Below are 20,545 nucleotides of genomic sequence, written 5' to 3' on the forward strand. Positions count from 1 at the left end.
CACACCGTGAGCGAGGCCGAGTCGGAACAACAACCACCTCACACAATCTGTCCACACCGTGAGCGAGGCCGAGTCGGAACAACAACCACCTCACACAATCTGTCCACACCGTGAGCGAGGCCGAGTCGGAGCAGCAACCACCTCACACAATCTGTCCACACCGTGAGCGAGGCCGAGTCGGAGCAGCAACCACCTCACACAATCTGTCCACACCGTGAGCGAGGCCGAGACAGAACAGGAACCACCTCACACAATCTGTCCACACCGTGAGCGAGGCCGAGTCGGAGCAGCAACCACCTCACACAGTCTGTCCACACCGTGAGCGAGGCCGAGTCGGAGCAGCAACCAGCTCACACAGTCTGTCCACACCGTGAGCGAGGCCGAGTCAGAACAGCAACCACCTCACACAGCCTGTCCACACCGTGAGCGAGGCCGAGACAGAACAGCAACCACCTCACACAGTCTGTCCACACCGTGAGCGAGGCCGAGTCGGAGCAGCAACCACCTCACTGAGCCTGTCCACACCGTGAGCGAGGCCGAGACAGAACAGCAACCACCTCACACAGTCTGTCCACACCGAGAGCGAGGCAGAGTCGGAACAACAACCACCTCACACAGTCTGTCCACACCGTGAGCGAGGCCGAGTCGGAACAGCAACCACCTCACACAGTCTGTCCACACCGTGAGCGAGACCGAATCAGAACAGCAACCACCTCACACAGTCTGTCCACACCGTGAGCGAGGCCGAGTCGGAACAGCAACCACCTCACACAGTCTGTCCACACCGTGAGCGAGGCCGAGTCGGAGCAGCAACCACCTCACACAGTCTGTCCACACCGTGAGCGAGGCCGAGACGGAGCAGCAACCACCTCACACAGTCTGTCCACACCGTGAGCGAGGCCGAGTCGGAGCAGCAACCATCTCACACAGTCTGTCCACACCGTGAGCGAGGCAGAGACAGAACAGCAACCACCTCACACAGTCTGTCCACACCGTGAGCGAGGCCGAGACAGAACAGCAACCACCTCTCACAGTCTGTCCACACCGTGAGCGAGGCCGAGTCGGAGCAGCAACCACCTCACACAGTCTGTCCACACCGTGAGCGAGGCCGAGACAGAACAGCAACCACGTCACACAGTCTGTCCACACCGTGAGCGAGGCCGAGACAGAACAGCAACCACCTCACACAGTCTGTCCACACCGTGAGCGAGGCCGAGTCGGAGCAGCAACCACCTCACACAGTCTGTCCACACCGTGAGCGAGGCCTAGTCGGAACAGCAACCACCTCACACAGTCTGTCCACTCCGTGAGCGAGGCCGAGTCGGAGCAGCAACCACCTCACGCTGCCTGTCCACACCGTGAGCGAGGCCGAGACAGAACAGCAACCACCTCACACAGTCTGTCCACACTGTGAGCGAGGCCGAGACAGAACAGCAACCACCTCACGCTGTCTGTCCACACCGTGAGCGAGGCCGAGTCGGAACAGCAACCACCTCACACAGTCTGTCCACACCGTGAGCGAGGCCGAGTCGGAGCCGCAACCACCTCACACAGTCTGTCCACACCGTGAGCGAGGCCGAGTCGGAGCAGCAACCACCTCACACAATCTGTCCACACCGTGAGCGAGACCGAGTCAGAACAGCAACCACCTCACACAGTCTGTCCACACCGTGAGCGAGGCCGAGACAGAACAGCAACCACCTCACACAGTCTGTCCACACCGTGAGCGAGGCCGAGTCGGAGCAGCAACCACCTCACACAATCTGTCCACACCGTGAGCGAGGCCGAGTCGGAACAGCAACCACCTCACACAGTCTGTCCACACCGTGAGTGAGGCCGAGTCGGAGCAGCAACCACCTCACACATTCTGTCCACACCGTGAGCGAGGCCGAGTCGGAGCAGCAACCACCTCACGCTGCCTGTCCACACCGTGAGGGAGGCCGAGTCGGAGCAGCAACCACCTCACACAGTCTGTCCACACCGTGAGCGAGGCCGAGACAGAACAGCAACCACCACACACAGTCTGTCCACACCGTGAGCGAGGCCGAGTCGGAACAGCAACCACCTGACACAGTCTGTCCACACTGTGAGCGAGGCCGAGACAGAGCAGCAACCACCTCACACAGTCTGTCCACACCGTGAGCGAGGCCGAGACAGAACAGCAACCACCTCACACAGTCTGTCCACACCGTGAGCGAGGCCGAGTCGGAACAGCAACCACTTCACGCTGCCTGTCCACACCGTGAGCGAGGCCGAGTCGGAGCAGCAACCACCTCACGCTGCCTGTCCACACCGTGAGCGAGGCCGAGTCGGAGCAGCAACCACCTCACACAGTCTGTCCACACCGTGAGCGAGGCCGAGTCGGAACAGCAACCACCTCACGCTGCCTGTCCACACCGTGAGCGAGGCCGAGTCGGAGCAGCAACCACCTCACACAATCTGTCCACACCGTGAGCGAGGCCGAGACAGAACAGCAACCACCTCACACAGTCTGTCCACACCGTCAGCGAGGCCGAGACAGAACAGCAACCACCTCACACAGTCTGTCCACACTGTGAGCGAGGCCGAGACAAAACAGCAACCACCTCACACAGTCTGTCCACACCGTGAGCGAGGCCGAGACAGAACAGCAACCACCTCACACAGTCTGTCCACACCGTGAGCGAGGCAGAGACAGAACAGCAACCACCTCACACAGTCTGTCCACACCGTGAGCGAGGCCGAGACAGAACAGGAACCACCTCACACAATCTGTCCACACAGTGAGAGAGGCCGAGACAGAACAGCAACCACCTCACACAGTCTGTCCACACCGTCAGCGAGGCCGAGTCGGAGCAGCAACCAGCTCACACAGTCTGTCCACACCGTGAGCGAGGCCGAGTCAGAACAGCAACCACCTCACACAGTCTGTCCACACCGTGAGCGAGGCCGAGTCGGAGCAGCAACCACCTCACACAGTCTGTCCACACCGTGAGCGAGGCCGAGTCGGAACAACAACCACCTCACACAGTCTGTCCACACCGTGAGCGAGGCCGAGTCGGAACAACAACCACCTCACACAGTCTGTCCACACCGTGAGCGAGGCCGAGTCGGAGCAGCAACCACCTCACACAGTCTGTCCACACCGTGAGTGAGGCCGAGTCGGAGCAGCAACCACCTCACACAGTCTGTCCACACCGTGAGCGAGGCCGAGACGGAACAGCAACCACCTCACACAGTCTGTCCACACCATGAGCGAGGTCGAGACAGAACAGCAACCACCTCACACAGTCTGTCCACACCGTTTGCGAGGCCGAGTCGGAGCAGCATCCATCTCACACAGTCTGTCCACACCGTGAGCGAGGCCGAGTCGGAACAGCAACCACCTCACACAGTCTGTCCACACCGTGAGCGAGACCGAGTCAGAACAGCAACCACCTCACACAGTCTGTCCACACCGTGAGCGAGGCCGAGTCGGAACAGCAACCACCTCACACAGTCTGTCCACACCGTGAGCGAGGCCGAGTCGGAGCAGCAACCACCTCACACAGTCTGTCCACACCGTGAGCGAGGCCGAGATGGAGCAGCAACCACCTCACACAGTCTGTCCACACCGTGAGCGAGGCCGAGTCGGAGCAGCAACCATCTCACACAGTCTGTCCACACCGTGAGCGAGGCAGAGACAGAACAGCAACCACCTCACACAGTCTGTCCACACCGTGAGCGAGGCCGAGACAGAACAGCAACACCTCACACAATCTGTCCACACCGTGAGCGAGGCTGAGACAGAACAGCAACCACCTCTCACAGTCTGTCCACACTGTGAGCGAGGCCGAGTCGGAGCAGCAACCACCTCACACAGTCTGTCCACAGCATGAGCGAGGCCGAGCTAGAACAGCAACCACCTCACACAGCCTGCCCACACCGTGAGCGAGGCCGAGACAGAACAGCAACCACCTCACACAGTCTGTCCACACCGTGAGCGAGGCCGAGACAGAACAGCAACCACCTCAAACAGTCTGTCCACACAGTGAGCGAGGCCGAGACAGAGCAGCAACCACCTCACACAGTCTGTCAACACCGTGAGCGAGGCCGATACAGAGCAGCAACCACCTCACACAGTCTGTCAACACCGTGAGCGAGGCCGAGTGAGAACAGCAACCTCCTCACACAGTCTGTCCACAGCGTGAGCGAGTCCGAGACAAAACAGCAACCACCTCACACAGTCTGTCCACACCATTACCGAGGCCGAGTCGGAGCAGCAACCACCTCACACAGCCTGTCCACACCGTGAGCGAGGCCGAGACCGAACAGCAACCACCTCACACAGTCTGTCCACACCGTGAGCGAGGCCGAGTCAGAGCAGCAACCACCTCACACAGTCTATCCACACCGTGAGCGAGGCCGAGACGGAACAGCAACCACCTCACACAGTCTGTCCACACCGTGAGCGAGGCCGAGTCGGAGCAGCAACGACCTCACACATTCTGTCCACACCGTGAGCGAGGCCGAGTCGGAACAGCAACCACCTGACACAGTCTGTCCACACCGTGAGCGAGGCCGAGTCGGAACAGCAACCACCTGACACAGTCTGTCCACACCGTGAGCGAGGCCGAGTCGGAACAGCAACCACCTCACACAATCTGTCCACACCGTGAGCGAGGCCGAGTCGGAACAGCAACCACCTCACACAGTCTGTCCACACCGTGAGCGAGGCCGAGTCGGAGCAGCAACCACCTCACACAGCCTGTCCACACCGTGAGCGAGGCCGAGTCAGAGCAGCAACCACCTCACACAGTCTGTCCACACCGTGAGCGAGGCCGAGTCAGAGCAGCAACCACCTCAAACAGTCTGTCCACACAGTGAGCGAGGCCGAGACAGAGCAGCAACCACCTCACACAGTCTGTCAACACCGTGAGCGAGGCCAATACAGAGCAGCAACCACCTCACACAGTCTGTCAACACCGTGAGCGAGGCCGAGTCAGAACAGCAACCACCTCACACAGTCTGTCCACACCGTGAGCGAGGCCGAGTCAGAGCAGCAACCACTTCAAACAGTCTGTCCACACAGTGAGCGAGGCCGAGACAGAGCAGCAACCACCTCACACAGTCTGTCAACACCGTGAGCGAGGCCGATACAGAGCAGCAACCACCTCACACAGTCTGTCAACACCGTGAGCGAGGCCGAGTCAGAACAGCAACCACCTCACACAGTCTGTCCACACCGTGAGCGAGGCTGTCGGAGCAGCAACCACCTCACACAGTCTGTCCACACCGTGAACGAGGCCGAGTCGGAGCAGCAACCACCTCACACAGTCTGTCCACACCGTGAGCGAGGCCAAGTCGGAGTAGCAACCACCTCACACAGTCTGTCCACACCGTGAGCGAGGGCGAGACAGAACAGCAACCACCTCACACAGTCTGTCCACACCGTCAGCGAGGTCGAGACAGAACAGCAACCACCTCAAACAGTCTGTCCACACCGTGAGCGAGGCCAAGACAGAACAGCAACCACCTCACACAGTCTGTCTACACCGTGAGCGAGGCCGAGTCGGAGCAGCAACCACCTCAAAGAGCCTGTCCTCACCGTGAGCAAGGCCGAGACAGAACAGCAACCACCTCACACAATCTGTCCACACCGTGAGCGAGGCCGACTCGGAGCAGCAACCACCTCACACAGTCCGTCCACACCGTGAGCGAGGCCGAGACAGAACAGCAACCACCTCACACAGTCTGTCCACACCCTGAGCGAGGCCGAGTCGGAGCACAACCACCTCACAGAGTCTGTCCATACCGTGAGCGAGGCCGAGTTGGAGCAGCAACCACCTCACACAGTCTGTCAACACCCTGAGCGAGGCCGAGACGGAGCAGCAACCACCTCACACAGTCTGTCAACACCGTGAGCGAGGCCGAGTCGGAGCAGCAACCACCTCACACAGTCTGTCCACACCGTGAGCGAGTCCGAGTCAGAACAGCAAGCACCTCAGACAGTCTGTTCACACCGTGAGCGAGGCCGAGACGGAGCAGCAACCACCTCACACAGTCTGTCCACAACGAGACCAAGGCCGAGTCGGAGCAGCAACCACCTCACACAGTCTGTCCACACCGTGAGCGAGGCCGAGACAGAGGAGCAACCACCTCACACAGTCTGTCCACACCGTGAGCGAGGCCGAGTCGGAGCTGCCACCACCTCACACCGTCTGTACACACCGTGAGCGAGGCCGAGTCGGAGCAGCAACCACCTCACACAGTCTGTCCATACCGTTACCGAGGCCGAGTCGGAGCAGCAACCACCTCACACAGTCTGTCCACACCGTGAGCGAGGCCGAGAAAGAACAGCATCCTCCTCACACAGTCTGTCCACATCGTGAGCGAGGCTGAGTCAGAGCAGCAACCATCTCACACAGTCTGTCCACACCGTGAGCGAGGCCGAGACAGAACAGCAACCACCTCACACAGTCTGTCCACAACGTGAGCGAGGCCGAGTAGGAACAGCAACCACCTCACACAGTCTGTCCACACCGTGAGCGAGGCCGAGTCGGAACAGCAACCACCTCACACAGTCTGTCCACACTGTGAGCGAGGCCGAGTCGGAGCAGCAACCACCTCACACAGCCTGTCCACACCGTGAGCAAGGCCGAGTCAGAGCAGCAACCACCTCACACAGCCTGTCCACACCGTGAGCGAGGCCTAGTCAGAGCAGCAACCACCTCACACAGCCTGTCCACACCGTGAGCGAGGCCGAGACAGAGCAGCAACCACCTCACACAGCCTGTCCACACCGTGAGCGAGGCCGAGACAGAACAGCAACCACCTCACGCAGTCTGTCCACACCGTGAGCGAGGCCGATACAGAGCAGCAACCACCTCACACAGTCTGTCCACACCGTGAGCGAGGCCGATACAGAGCAGCAACCACCTCACACAGTCTGTCCACACTGTGAGCGAGGCCGAGTCGGAGCAGCAACCACCTCACACAGCCTGTCCACACCGTGAGCGATGCCGAGTCAGAGCAGCAACCACCTCACACAGCCTGTCCACACCGTGAGCGAGGCCGAGACAGAGCAGCAACCACCTCAAACAGTCTGTCCACACAGTGAGCGAGGCCGAGACAGAGCAGCAACCACCTCACACAGTCTGTCAACACCGTGAGCGAGGCCGATACAGAGCAGCAACCACCTCACACAGTCTGTCAACACCGTGAGCGAGGCCGAGTCAGAACAGCAACCACCTCACACAGTCTGTCCACACCGTGAGCGAGGCCGAGTCAGAGCAGCAAGCACCTCAGACAGTCTGTTCACACCGTGAGCGAGGCCGAGACGGAGCAGCAACCACCTCACACAGTCTGTCCACACCGTGAGTGAGGCCGAGACGGAGCAGCAACCACCTCACACAGTCTGTCCACAACGAGACCAAGGCCGAGTCGGAGCAGCAACCACCTCACACAGTCTGTCCACACCGTGAGCGAGGCCGAGACAGAGGAGCAACCACCTCACACAGTCTGTCCACACCGTGAGCGAGGCCGAGTCGGAGCTGCCACCACCTCACACCGTCTGTACACACCGTGAGCGAGGCCGAGAAAGAACAGCAACCTCCTCACACAGTCTGTCCACACCGTGAGCGAGGCCGAGTCAGAGCAGCAACCACCTCACACAGTCTGTCCACAGCGTGAGCGAGTCCGAGACAGAACAGCAACCACCTCACACAGTCTGTCCACACCGTTACCGAGGCCGAGTCGGAGCAGCAACCACCTCACACAGCCTGTCCACACCGTGAGCGAGGCCGAGACAGAACAGCAACCATCTCACACAGTCTGTCCACAACGTGAGCGAGGCCGAGTAGGAACAGCAACCACCTGACACAGTCTGTCCACACCGTGAGCGAGGCCGAGTCGGAACAGCAACCACCTCACACAGTCTGTCCACACCGTGAGCGAGGCCGAGTCGGAACAGCAACCACCTCACACAGTCTGTCCACACCGTGAGCGAGGCCGAGTCAGAGCAGCAACCACCTCACACAGTCTGTCCACACCGTGAGCGAGGCCGAGTCAGAGCAGCAACCACCTCAAACAGTCTGTCCACACAGTGAGCGAGGCCGAGACAGAGCAGCAACCACCTCACACAGTCTGTCAACACCGTGAGCGAGGCCGATACAGAGCAGCAACCACCTCACACAGTCTGTCAACACCGTGAGCGAGGCCGAGTCAGAACAGCAACCACCTCACACAGTCTGTCCACACCGTGAGCGAGGCCGAGTCAGAGCAGCAACCACCTCAAACAGTCTGTCCACACAGTGAGCGAGGCCGAGACAGAGCAGCAACCACCTCACACAGTCTGTCCACACTGTGAGCGAGGCCGATACAGAGCAGCAACCACCTCACACAGTCTGTCCACACCGTGAGCGAGGCCGAGTCAGAACAGCAACCACCTCACACAGTCTGTCCACACCGTGGGCGAGGCCGAGTCGGAGCAGCAACCACCTCACACAGTCTGTCCACACCGTGAGTGAGGCCGATACAAAGCAGCAACCACCTCACACAGTCTGTCCACACCGTGAGCGAGGCCGAGTCAGAACAGCAACCACCTCACACAGTCTGTCCACACCGTGAGCGAGGCCAAGACAGAACAGCAACCACCTCACACAGTCTGTCTACACCGTCAGCGAGGCCGAGTCGGAGCAGCAACCACCTCACAGAGCCCGTCCACACCGTGAGCAAGGCCGAGACAGAACAGCAACCACCTCACACAATCTGTCCACACCATGAGCGAGGCCGAGACGGAGCAGCAAACACCTCACACAGTCTGTCCACACCCTGAGCGAGGCCGAGTCGGAGCAGCAACCACCTCACACAGTCTGTCCATACCGTGAGCGAGGCCGAGTTGGAGCAGCAACCACCTCACACAGTCTGTCAACACCGTGAGCGAGGCCGAGACGGAGCAGCAACCACCTCAAACAGTCTGTCCACACAGTGAGCGAGGCCGAGACAGAGCAGCAACCACCTCACACAGTCTGTCAACACCGTGAGCGAGGCCGATACAGAGCAGCAACCACCTCACACAGTCTGTCAACACCGTGAGCGAGGCCGAGTCAGAACAGCAACCACCTCACACAGTCTGTCCACACCGTGAGCGAGGCTGTCGGAGCAGAACCACCTCACACAGTCTGTCCACACCGTGAACGAGGCCGAGTCGAAGCAGCAACCACCTCACACAGTCTGTCCACACCGTGAACGAGGCCAAGTCGGAGCAGCAACCACCTCACACAGTCTGTCCACACCGTGAGCGAGGTCGAGACAGAACAGCAACCACCTCACACAGTCTGTCCACACCGTCAGCGAGGTCGAGACAGAACAGCAACCACCTCACACAGTCTGTCCACACCGTGAGCGAGGCCAAGACAGAACAGCAACCACCTCACACAGTCTGTCCACACCGTGAGCGAGGCCGAGTCGGAGCAGCAACCACCTCACAGAGCCTGTCCACACCGTGAGCAAGGCCGAGACAGAACAGCAACCACCTCACACAATCTGTCCACACCGTGAGCGAGGCCGAGTCGGAGCAGCAAACACCTCACACAGTCTGTCCACACCCTGAGCGAGGCCGATTCGGAGCAGCAACCACCTCACACAGTCTGTCCATACCGTGAGCGAGGCCGAGTTGGAGCAGCAACCACCTCACACAGTCTGTCAACACCCTGAGCGAGGCCGAGACGGAGCAGCAACCACCTCACACAGTCTGTCAACACCGTGAGCGAGGCCGAGTCGGAGCAGCAACCACCTCACACAGTCTGTCCACACCGTGAGCGAGTCCGAGTCAGAACAGCAACCACCTCACACAGTCTGTTCACACAGTGAGCGAGGCCGAGACGGAGCAGCAACCACCTCACACAGTCTGTCCACACCGTGAGTGAGGCCGAGACGGAGCAGCAACCACCTCACACAGTCTGTCCACACCGAGACCAAGGCCGAGTCGGAGCAGCAACCACCTCACACAGTCTGTCCACACCGTGAGCGAGGCTGTCGGAGCAGCAACCACCTCACACAGACTGTCCACACCGTGAGCGAGACCGAGACAGAACAGCAACCACCTCACACAGACTGTCCACACCGTGAGCGAGGCCGAGACAGAACAGCAACCACAAAACACAGTCTGTCCACACTGTGAGCAAGGCCGAGACAGAGGAGCAACCACCTCACACAGTCTGTGCACACCGTGAGCGAGGCCGAGTCGGAGCTGCCACCACCTCACACCGTCTGTACACACCGTGAGCGAGGCCGAGAAAGAACAGCAACCACCTCACACAGTCTGTCCACACCGTGAGCGAGGCCGAGTCGGAGCAGCAACCACCTCACACAGTCTGTCCACACCGTGAGCGAGGCAGAGACAGAACAGCAACCACCTCACACAGTCTGTCCACACCGTGAGCGAGGCCGAGTCGGAGCCGCAACCAACTCACACAGTCTGTCCACACCGTGAGCGAGGCAGAGACAGAACAGCAACCACCTCACACAGTCTGTCCACACCGTGAGCGAGGCCGAGTCGGAGCAGCAACCACCTCACAGAGCCTGTCCACACCGTGAGCGAGGCCGAGTCGGAGCAGCAACCACCTCACACAGTCTGTCCACACCGTGAGCGAGGCCGAGTCGGAGCAGCAACCACCTCACACAGTCTGTCCACACCGTGAGCGAGGCCGAGTCGGAGCAGCAACCACCTCACACAATCTGTCAACACCGTGAGCGAGGCCGAGTCAGAACAGCAACCACCTCACACAGTCTGTCCACACCGTGAGCGAGGCTGTCGGAGCAGCAACCACCTCACACAGTCTGTCCACACCGTGAACGAGGCCGAGTCGAAGCAGCAACCACCTCACACAGTCTGTCCACACCGTGAACGAGGCCAAGTCGGAGCAGCAACCACCTCACACAGTCTGTCTACACCGTGAGCGAGGTCTAGACAGAACAGCAACCACCTCACACAGTCTGTCCACACCGTCAGCGAGGTCGAGACAGAACAGCAACCACCTCACACAGTCTGTCCACACCGTGAGCGAGGCCAAGACAGAACAGCAACCACCTCACACAGTCTGTCCACACCGTGAGCGAGGCCGAGTCGGAGCAGCAACCACCTCACAGAGCCTGTCCACACCGTGAGCAAGGCCGAGACAGAACAGCAACCACCTCACACAATCTGTCCACACCGTGAGCGAGGCCGAGTCGGAGCAGCAAACACCTCACACAGTCTGTCCACACCCTGAGCGAGGCCGATTCGGAGCAGCAACCACCTCACACAGTCTGTCCATACCGTGAGCGAGGCCGAGTTGGAGCAGCAACCACCTCACACAGTCTGTCAACACCCTGAGCGAGGCCGAGACGGAGCAGCAACCACCTCACACAGTCTGTCAACACCGTGAGCGAGGCCGAGTCGGAGCAGCAACCACCTCACACAGTCTGTCCACACCGTGAGCGAGTCCGAGTCAGAAGAGCAACCACCTCACACAGTCTGTTCACACAGTGAGCGAGGCCGAGACGGAGCAGCAACCACCTCACACAGTCTGTCCACACCGTGAGTGAGGCCGAGACGGAGCAGCAACCACCTCACACAGTCTGTCCACACCGAGACCAAGGCCGAGTCGGAGCAGCAACCACCTCACACAGTCTGTCCACACCGTGAGCGAGGCTGTCGGAGCAGCAACCACCTCACACAGACTGTCCACACCGTGAGCGAGACCGAGACAGAACAGCAACCACCTCACACAGACTGTCCACACCGTGAGCGAGGCCGAGACAGAACAGCAACCACAAAACACAGTCTGTCCACACTGTGAGCAAGGCCGAGACAGAGGAGCAACCACCTCACACAGTCTGTCCACACCGTGAGCGAGGCCGAGTCGGAGCTGCCACCACCTCACACCGTCTGTACACACCGTGAGCGAGGCCGAGAAAGAACAGCAACCACCTCACACAGTCTGTCCACACCGTGAGCGAGGCCGAGTCGGAGCAGCAACCACCTCACACAGTCTGTCCACACCGTGAGCGAGGCCGAGTCGGAGCAGCAACCACCTCACACAATCTGTCCATACTGTGAGCGAGGCCGAGTCGGAGCAGCAACCACCTCACACAGCCTGTCCACACCGTGAGCGAGGCCGAGACAGAACAGCAACCACCTCACACAGTCTGTCCACACCGTGAGCGAGGCCCAGACAGAACAGCAACCACCTCACACAGTCTGTCCACACCGTGAGCGAGGCTGAGTCAGATCAGCAACCACCTCACACAGTCTGTCCACACCGTGAGCGAGGCCGAGTCGGAGCAGCAATCACCTCACACAGTCTGTCCACACAGTGAGCGAGGCCGAGACAGAGCAGCAACCACCTCACACAGTCTGTCAACACAGTGAGCGAGGCCGATACAGAGCAGCAACCACCTCACACAGTCTGTCAACACCGTGAGCGAGGCCGAGTCAGAACAGCAACCACCTCACACAGTCTGTCCACACCGTGAGCGAGGCTGTCGGAGCAGCAACCACCTCACACAGTCTGTCCACACCGTGAACGAGGCCGAGTCGAAGCAGCAACCACCTCACACAGTCTGTCCACACCGTGAACGAGGCCAAGTCGGAGCAGCAACCACCTCACACAGTCTGTCCACACCGTGAGCGAGGTCGAGACAGAACAGCAACCACCTCACACAGTCTGTCCACACCGTCAGCGAGGTCGAGACAGAACAGCAACCACCTCACACAGTCTGTCCACACCGTGAGCGAGGCCAAGACAGAACAGCAACCACCTCACACAGTCTGTCCACACCGTGAGCGAGGCCGAGTCGGAGCAGCAACCACCTCACAGAGCCTGTCCACACCGTGAGCAAGGCCGAGACAGAACAGCAACCACCTCACACAATCTGTCCACACCGTGAGCGAGGCCGAGTCGGAGCAGCAAACACCTCACACAGTCTGTCCACACCCTGAGCGAGGCCGATTCGGAGCAGCAACCACCTCACACAGTCTGTCCATACCGTGAGCGAGGCCGAGTTGGAGCAGCAACCACCTCACACAGTCTGTCAACACCCTGAGCGAGGCCGAGACGGAGCAGCAACCACCTCACACAGTCTGTCAACACCGTGAGCGAGGCCGAGTCGGAGCAGCAACCACCTCACACAGTCTGTCCACACCGTGAGCGAGTCCGAGTCAGAACAGCAACCACCTCACACAGTCTGTTCACACAGTGAGCGAGGCCGAGACGGAGCAGCAACCACCTCACACAGTCTGTCCACACCGTGAGTGAGGCCGAGACGGAGCAGCAACCACCTCACACAGTCTGTCCACACCGAGACCAAGGCCGAGTCGGAGCAGCAACCACCTCACACAGTCTGTCCACACCGTGAGCGAGGCTGTCGGAGCAGCAACCACCTCACACAGACTGTCCACACCGTGAGCGAGACCGAGACAGAACAGCAACCACCTCACACAGACTGTCCACACCGTGAGCGAGGCCGAGACAGAACAGCAACCACAAAACACAGTCTGTCCACACTGTGAGCAAGGCCGAGACAGAGGAGCAACCACCTCACACAGTCTGTCCACACCGTGAGCGAGGCCGAGTTGGAGCTGCCACCACCTCACACCGTCTGTACACACCGTGAGCGAGGCCGAGAAAGAACAGCAACCACCTCACACAGTCTGTCCACACCGTGAGCGAGGCCGAGTCGGAGCAGCAACCACCTCACACAGTCTGTCCACACCGTGAGCGAGGCAGAGACAGAACAGCAACCACCTCACACAGTCTGTCCACACCGTGAGCGAGGCCGAGTCGGAGCAGCAACCACCTCACAGAGCCTGTCCACACCGTGAGCGAGGCCGAGTCGGAGCCGCAACCAACTCACACAGTCTGTCCACACCGTGAGCGAGGCCGAGTTGGAGCAGCAACCACCTCACACAGTCTGTCAACACCCTGAGCGAGGCCGAGACGGAGCAGCAACCACCTCACACAGTCTGTCAACACCGTGAGCGAGGCCGAGTCGGAGCAGCAACCACCTCACACAGTCTGTCCACACCGTGAGCGAGTCCGAGTCAGAAGAGCAACCACCTCACACAGTCTGTTCACACAGTGAGCGAGGCCGAGACGGAGCAGCAACCACCTCACACAGTCTGTCCACACCGTGAGTGAGGCCGAGACGGAGCAGCAACCACCTCACACAGTCTGTCCACACCGAGACCAAGGCCGAGTCGGAGCAGCAACCACCTCACACAGTCTGTCCACACCGTGAGCGAGGCTGTCGGAGCAGCAACCACCTCACACAGACTGTCCACACCGTGAGCGAGACCGAGACAGAACAGCAACCACCTCACACAGACTGTCCACACCGTGAGCGAGGCCGAGACAGAACAGCAACCACAAAACACAGTCTGTCCACACTGTGAGCAAGGCCGAGACAGAGGAGCAACCACCTCACACAGTCTGTCCACACCGTGAGCGAGGCCGAGTCGGAGCTGCCACCACCTCACACCGTCTGTACACACCGTGAGCGAGGCCGAGAAAGAACAGCAACCACCTCACACAGTCTGTCCACACCGTGAGCGAGGCCGAGTCGGAGCAGCAACCACCTCACACAGTCTGTCCACACCGTGAGCGAGGCCGAGTCGGAGCAGCAACCACCTCACACAATCTGTCCATACTGTGAGCGAGGCCGAGTCGGAGCAGCAACCACCTCACACAGCCTGTCCACACCGTGAGCGAGGCCGAGACAGAACAGCAACCACCTCACACAGTCTGTCCACACCGTGAGCGAGGCCCAGACAGAACAGCAACCACCTCACACAGTCTGTCCACACCGTGAGCGAGGCTGAGTCAGATCAGCAACCACCTCACACAGTCTGTCCACACCGTGAGCGAGGCCGAGTCGGAGCAGCAATCACCTCACACAGTCTGTCCACACAGTGAGCGAGGCCGAGACAGAGCAGCAACCACCTCACACAGTCTGTCAACACAGTGAGCGAGGCCGATACAGAGCAGCAACCACCTCACACAGTCTGTCAACACCGTGAGCGAGGCCGAGTCAGAACAGCAACCACCTCACACAGTCTGTCCACACCGTGAGCGAGGCTGTCGGAGCAGCAACCACCTCACACAGTCTGTCCACACCGTGAACGAGGCCGAGTCGAAGCAGCAACCACCTCACACAGTCTGTCCACACCGTGAACGAGGCCAAGTCGGAGCAGCAACCACCTCACACAGTCTGTCCACACCGTGAGCGAGGTCGAGACAGAACAGCAACCACCTCACACAGTCTGTCCACACCGTCAGCGAGGTCGAGACAGAACAGCAACCACCTCACACAGTCTGTCCACACCGTGAGCGAGGCCAAGACAGAACAGCAACCACCTCACACAGTCTGTCCACACCGTGAGCGAGGCCGAGTCGGAGCAGCAACCACCTCACAGAGCCTGTCCACACCGTGAGCAAGGCCGAGACAGAACAGCAACCACCTCACACAATCTGTCCACACCGTGAGCGAGGCCGAGTCGGAGCAGCAAACACCTCACACAGTCTGTCCACACCCTGAGCGAGGCCGATTCGGAGCAGCAACAACCTCACACAGTCTGTCCATACCGTGAGCGAGGCCGAGTTGGAGCAGCAACCACCTCACACAGTCTGTCAACACCCTGAGCGAGGCCGAGACGGAGCAGCAACCACCTCACACAGTCTGTCAACACCGTGAGCGAGGCCGAGTCGGAGCAGCAACCACCTCACACAGTCTGTCCACACCGTGAGCGAGTCCGAGTCAGAACAGCAACCACCTCACACAGTCTGTTCACACAGTGAGCGAGGCCGAGACGGAGCAGCAACCACCTCACACAGTCTGTCCACACCGTGAGTGAGGCCGAGACGGAGCAGCAACCACCTCACACAGTCTGTCCACACCGAGACCAAGGCCGAGTCGGAGCAGCAACCACCTCACACATTCTGTCCACACCGTGAGCGAGGCAGAGACAGAACAGCAACCACCTCACACAGTCTGTCCACACCGTGAGCGAGGCAGAGACAGAACAGCAACCACCTCACACAGTCTGTCCACACCGTGAGCGAGGCAGAGACAGAACAGCAACCACCTCACACAGTCTGTCCACACCGTGAGCGAGGCCGAGTCGGAGCAGCAACCACCTCACACAGTCTGTCCACACCGTGAGCGAGGCCGAGTCGGAGCAGCAACCACCTCACAGAGTCTGTCCACACCGTGAGCGAGGCCGAGTCGGAGCCGCAACCAACTCACACAGTCTGTCCACACCGTGAGCGAGGCAGAGACAGAACAGCAACCACCTCACACAGTCTGTCCACACCGTGAGCGAGGCCGAGTCGGAGCAGCAACCACCTCACACAGTCTGTCCACACCGTGAGCGAGGCCGAGTCGAAGCAGCAACCATCTCACACAGTCTGTCCACACCGTGAGCGAGGCCGAGTCGGAGCAGCAACCACCTCACACAATCTGTCCATACTGTGAGCGAGGCCGAGTCGGAGCAGCAACCACCTCACACAGCCTGTCCACACCGTGAGCGAGGCCGAGACAGAACAGCAACCACCTCACACAGTCTGTCCACACCGTGAGCGAGGCCCAGACAGAACAGCAACCACCTCACACAGTCTGTCCACACCGTGAGCGAGGCTGAGTCAGATCAGCAACCACCTCACACAGTCTGTCCACACCGTGAGCGAGGCCGAGTCGGAGCAGCAATCACCTCACACAGTCTGTCCACACCGTGAGCGAGGCCGAGACAGAACAGCAATCAGCTCACACAGTCTGTCCACACCGTGAGCGAGGCCGAGTCGGAGCAGCAACCACCTCACACAGTCTGTCCACACCGTGAGCGAGGCCGAGTCGGAGCAGCAACCACCTCACACAGTCTGTCCACACCGTGAGCGAGGCCGAGTCGGAGCAGCAACCACCTCACACAATCTGTCCACACCGTAAGTGAGGCCGAGACAGAACAGCAACCACCTCACACAGTCTGTCCACACCGTGAGCGAGGCCTAGACAGAACAGCAACCAGCTCACACAGTCTGTCCACTCCGTGAGCGAGGCCGAGTCGGAGCCGCAACCAACTCACACAGTCTGTCCACACCGTGAGCGAGGCCGAGACAGAACAGCAACCACCTCACACAGTCTGTCCACACCGTGAGCGAGGCCGAGACAGAACAGCAACCACCTCACACAGTCTGTCCACACCGTGAGCGAGGCCGAGTCGGAGCAGCAACCACCTCACACAATCTGTCCACACCGTGAGCGAGGCCGAGACAGAACAGCAACCACCTCACACAGTCTGTCCACACCGTGGGCGAGGCCGAGTCGGAGCAGCAACCACCTCACACAGTCTGTCCACACCGTGAGCGAGGCCAAGACAGAACAGCAACCACCTCACACAGTCTGTCCACACCGTGAGCGAGGCCGAGACAGAACAGCAACCACCTCACACAGTCTGACCACACCGTGAGCGAGGCCGAGTCGGAGCAGCAACCACCTCACACAGTCTGTCCACACCGTGAGCGAGGCCGATTCGGAGCAGCAATCACCTCACACAATCTGTCCACACCGTGAGCGAGGCTGAGACAGAATAGCAACCACGTCACACAGTCTGTCCACACCGTGAGCGAGGCCGAGTCAGAGCAGCAACCACCTCACACAGCCTGTCCACACCGTGAGCGAGGCCGAGTCGGAGCAGCAACCACCTCACACAGTCTGTCCACACCGTGAGCGAGGCCGAGACAGAACAGCAACCACCTCACACAGTCTGTCCACACCGTGAGCGAGGACGAGACAGAACAGCAACCACAAAACACAGTCTGTCCACACTGTGAGCAAGGCCGAGACAGAGGAGCAACCACCTCACACAGTCTGTCCACACCGTGAGCGAGGCCGAGTCGGAGCTGCCACCACCTCACACCGTCTGTACACACCGTGAGCGAGGCCGAGAAAGAACAGCAACCACCTCACACAGTCTGTCCACACCGTGAGCGAGGCCGAGTCGGAGCAGCAACCACTTCACACAGTCTGTCCACACCGTGAGCGAGGCAGAGACAGAACAGCAACCACCTCACACAGTCTGTCCACACCGTGAGCGAGGCCGAGTCGGAGCAGCAACCACCTCACAGAGCCTGACCACACCGTGAGCGAGGCCGAGTCGGAGCCGCAACCAACTCACACAGTCTGTCCACACCGTGAGCGAGGCAGAGACAGAACAGCAACCACCTCACACAGTCTGTCCACACCGTGAGCGAGGCCGAGTCGGAGCAGCAACCACCTCACAGAGCCTGACCACACCGTGAGCGAGGCCGAGTCGGAGCCGCAACCAACTCACACAGTCTGTCCACACCGTGAGCGAGGCAGAGACAGAACAGCAACCACCTCACACAGTCTGTCCACACCGTGAGCGAGGCCGAGTCGGAGCAGCAACCACCTCACACAGTCTGTCCACACCGTGAGCGAGGCCGAGTCGGAGCAGCAACCACCTCACACAATCTGTCCATACTGTGAGCGAGGCCGAGTCGGAGCAGCAACCACCTCACACAGCCTGTCCACACCGTGAGCGAGGCCGAGACAGAACAGCAACCACCTCACACAGTCTGTCCACACCGTGAGCGAGGCCCAGACAGAACAGCAACCACCTCACACAGTCTGTCCACACCGTGAGCGAGGCTGAGTCAGATCAGCAACCACCTCACACAGTCTGTCCACACCGTGAGCGAGGCCGAGTCGGAGCAGCAACCACCTCACACAGTCTGTCCACACCGTGAGCGAGGCCGAGTCGGAGCAGCAACCACCTCACACAATCTGTCCACACCGTGAGTGAGGCCGAGACAGAACAGCAACCACCTCACACAGTCTGTCCACACCGTGAGCGAGGCCGAGTCGGAGCAGCAACCACCTCACACAGTCTGTCCACTCCGTGAGCGAGGCCGAGTCGGAGCAGCAACCACCTCACACAGTCTGTCCACACCGTGAGCGAGGCCGAGTCGGAGCAGCAACCTCCTCACACAGTCTGTCCACACCGTGAGCGAGGCCGAGTCGGAGCAGCAACCACCTCACACAATCTGTCCACACCGTGAGTGAGGCCGAGACAGAACAGCAACCACCTCACACAGTCTGTCCACACTGTGAGCGAGGCCTAGACAGAACAGCAACCAGCTCACACAGTCTGTCCACTCCGTGAGCGAGGCCGAGTCGGAGCCGGAACCAACTCACACAGTCTGTCCACACCGTGAGCGAGGCCGAGACAGAACAGCAACCACCTCACACAGTCTGTCCACACCGTGAGCGAGGCCGAGACAGAACAGCAACCACCTCACACAGTCTGTCCACACCGTGAGCGAGGCCGAGTCGGAGCAGCAACCACCTCACACAATCTGTCCACACCGTGAGCGAGGCCGAGACAGAACAGCAACCACCTCACACAGTCTGTCCACACCGTGAGCGAGGCCGAGTCGGAGCAGCAACCACCTCACACAGTCTGTCCACACCGTGAGCGAGGCCAAGACAGAACAGCAACCACCTCACACAGTCTGTCCACACCGTGAGCGAGGCCGAGACAGAACAGCAACCACCTCACACAGTCTGTCCACACCGTGAGCGAGGCCGAGTCGGAGCAGCAACCACCTCACACAGTCTGTCCACACCGTGAGCGAGGCCGAGTCGGAGCAGCAATCACCTCACACAATCTGTCCACACCGTGAGCGAGGCTGAGACAGAATAGCAGCCACGTCACACAGTCTGTCCACACCGTGAGCGAGGCCGAGTCAGAGCAGCAACCACCTCACACAGCCTGTCCACACCGTGAGCGAGGCCGAGTCGGAGCAGCAACCACCTCACACAGTCTGTCCACACCGTGAGCGAGGCCGAGACAGAACAGCAACCACCTCACACAGTCTGTCCACACCGTGAGCGAGGACGAGACAGAACAGCAACCACCTCACACAGTCTGTCCACACCGTGAGCGAGGCCGAGTCGGAGCAGCAACCACCTCACACAGTCTGTCCACACCGTGAGCGAGGCCGAGTCGGAGCAGCAACCATCTCACACAGTCTGTCCACACCGTGAGCGAGGCCGAGTTGGAGCAGCAACCATCTCACACAGTCTGTCCACACCGTGAGCGAGGCCGAGTCGGAGCAGCAACCACTTCACACAGTCTGTCCACACCGTGAGTGAGGCCGAGACAGAACAGCAACCACCTCACACAGTCTGTCCACACCGTGAGCGAGGCCGAGTCGGAGCAGCAACCACTTCACACAGTCTGTCCACACCGTGAGTGAGGCCGAGTCGGAGCAGCAACCATCTCACACAGTCTGTCCACACCGTGAGCGAGGCCGAGTTGGAGCAGCAACCACCTCACACAGACTGTCCACACCGTGAGCGAGACCGAGACAGAACAGCAACCACCTCACACAGACTGTCCACACCGTGAGCGAGGCCGAGACAGAACAGCAACCACAAAACACAGTCTGTCCACACTGTGAGCAAGGCCGAGACAGAGGAGCAACCACCTCACACAGTCTGTCCACACCGTGAGCGAGGCCGAGTCGGA

General features: G+C 60.3%; 1 protein-coding gene across 1 annotated transcript in view; it reads left to right on the forward strand.

Annotated features, from left to right (window-relative positions):
* The window catches only part of LOC140716243 (Y-box-binding protein 1-like), a 78,118-nt gene that overhangs the window by 53,651 nt on the left and 3,922 nt on the right, over positions 1-20,545 (forward strand). The gene's annotated exons all lie outside the window — the stretch shown is intronic.

The sequence above is a fragment of the Hemitrygon akajei genome, chromosome 25, assembly GCF_048418815.1.
Source record: "Hemitrygon akajei chromosome 25, sHemAka1.3, whole genome shotgun sequence".
NCBI lineage: Eukaryota > Metazoa > Chordata > Chondrichthyes > Myliobatiformes > Dasyatidae > Hemitrygon > Hemitrygon akajei.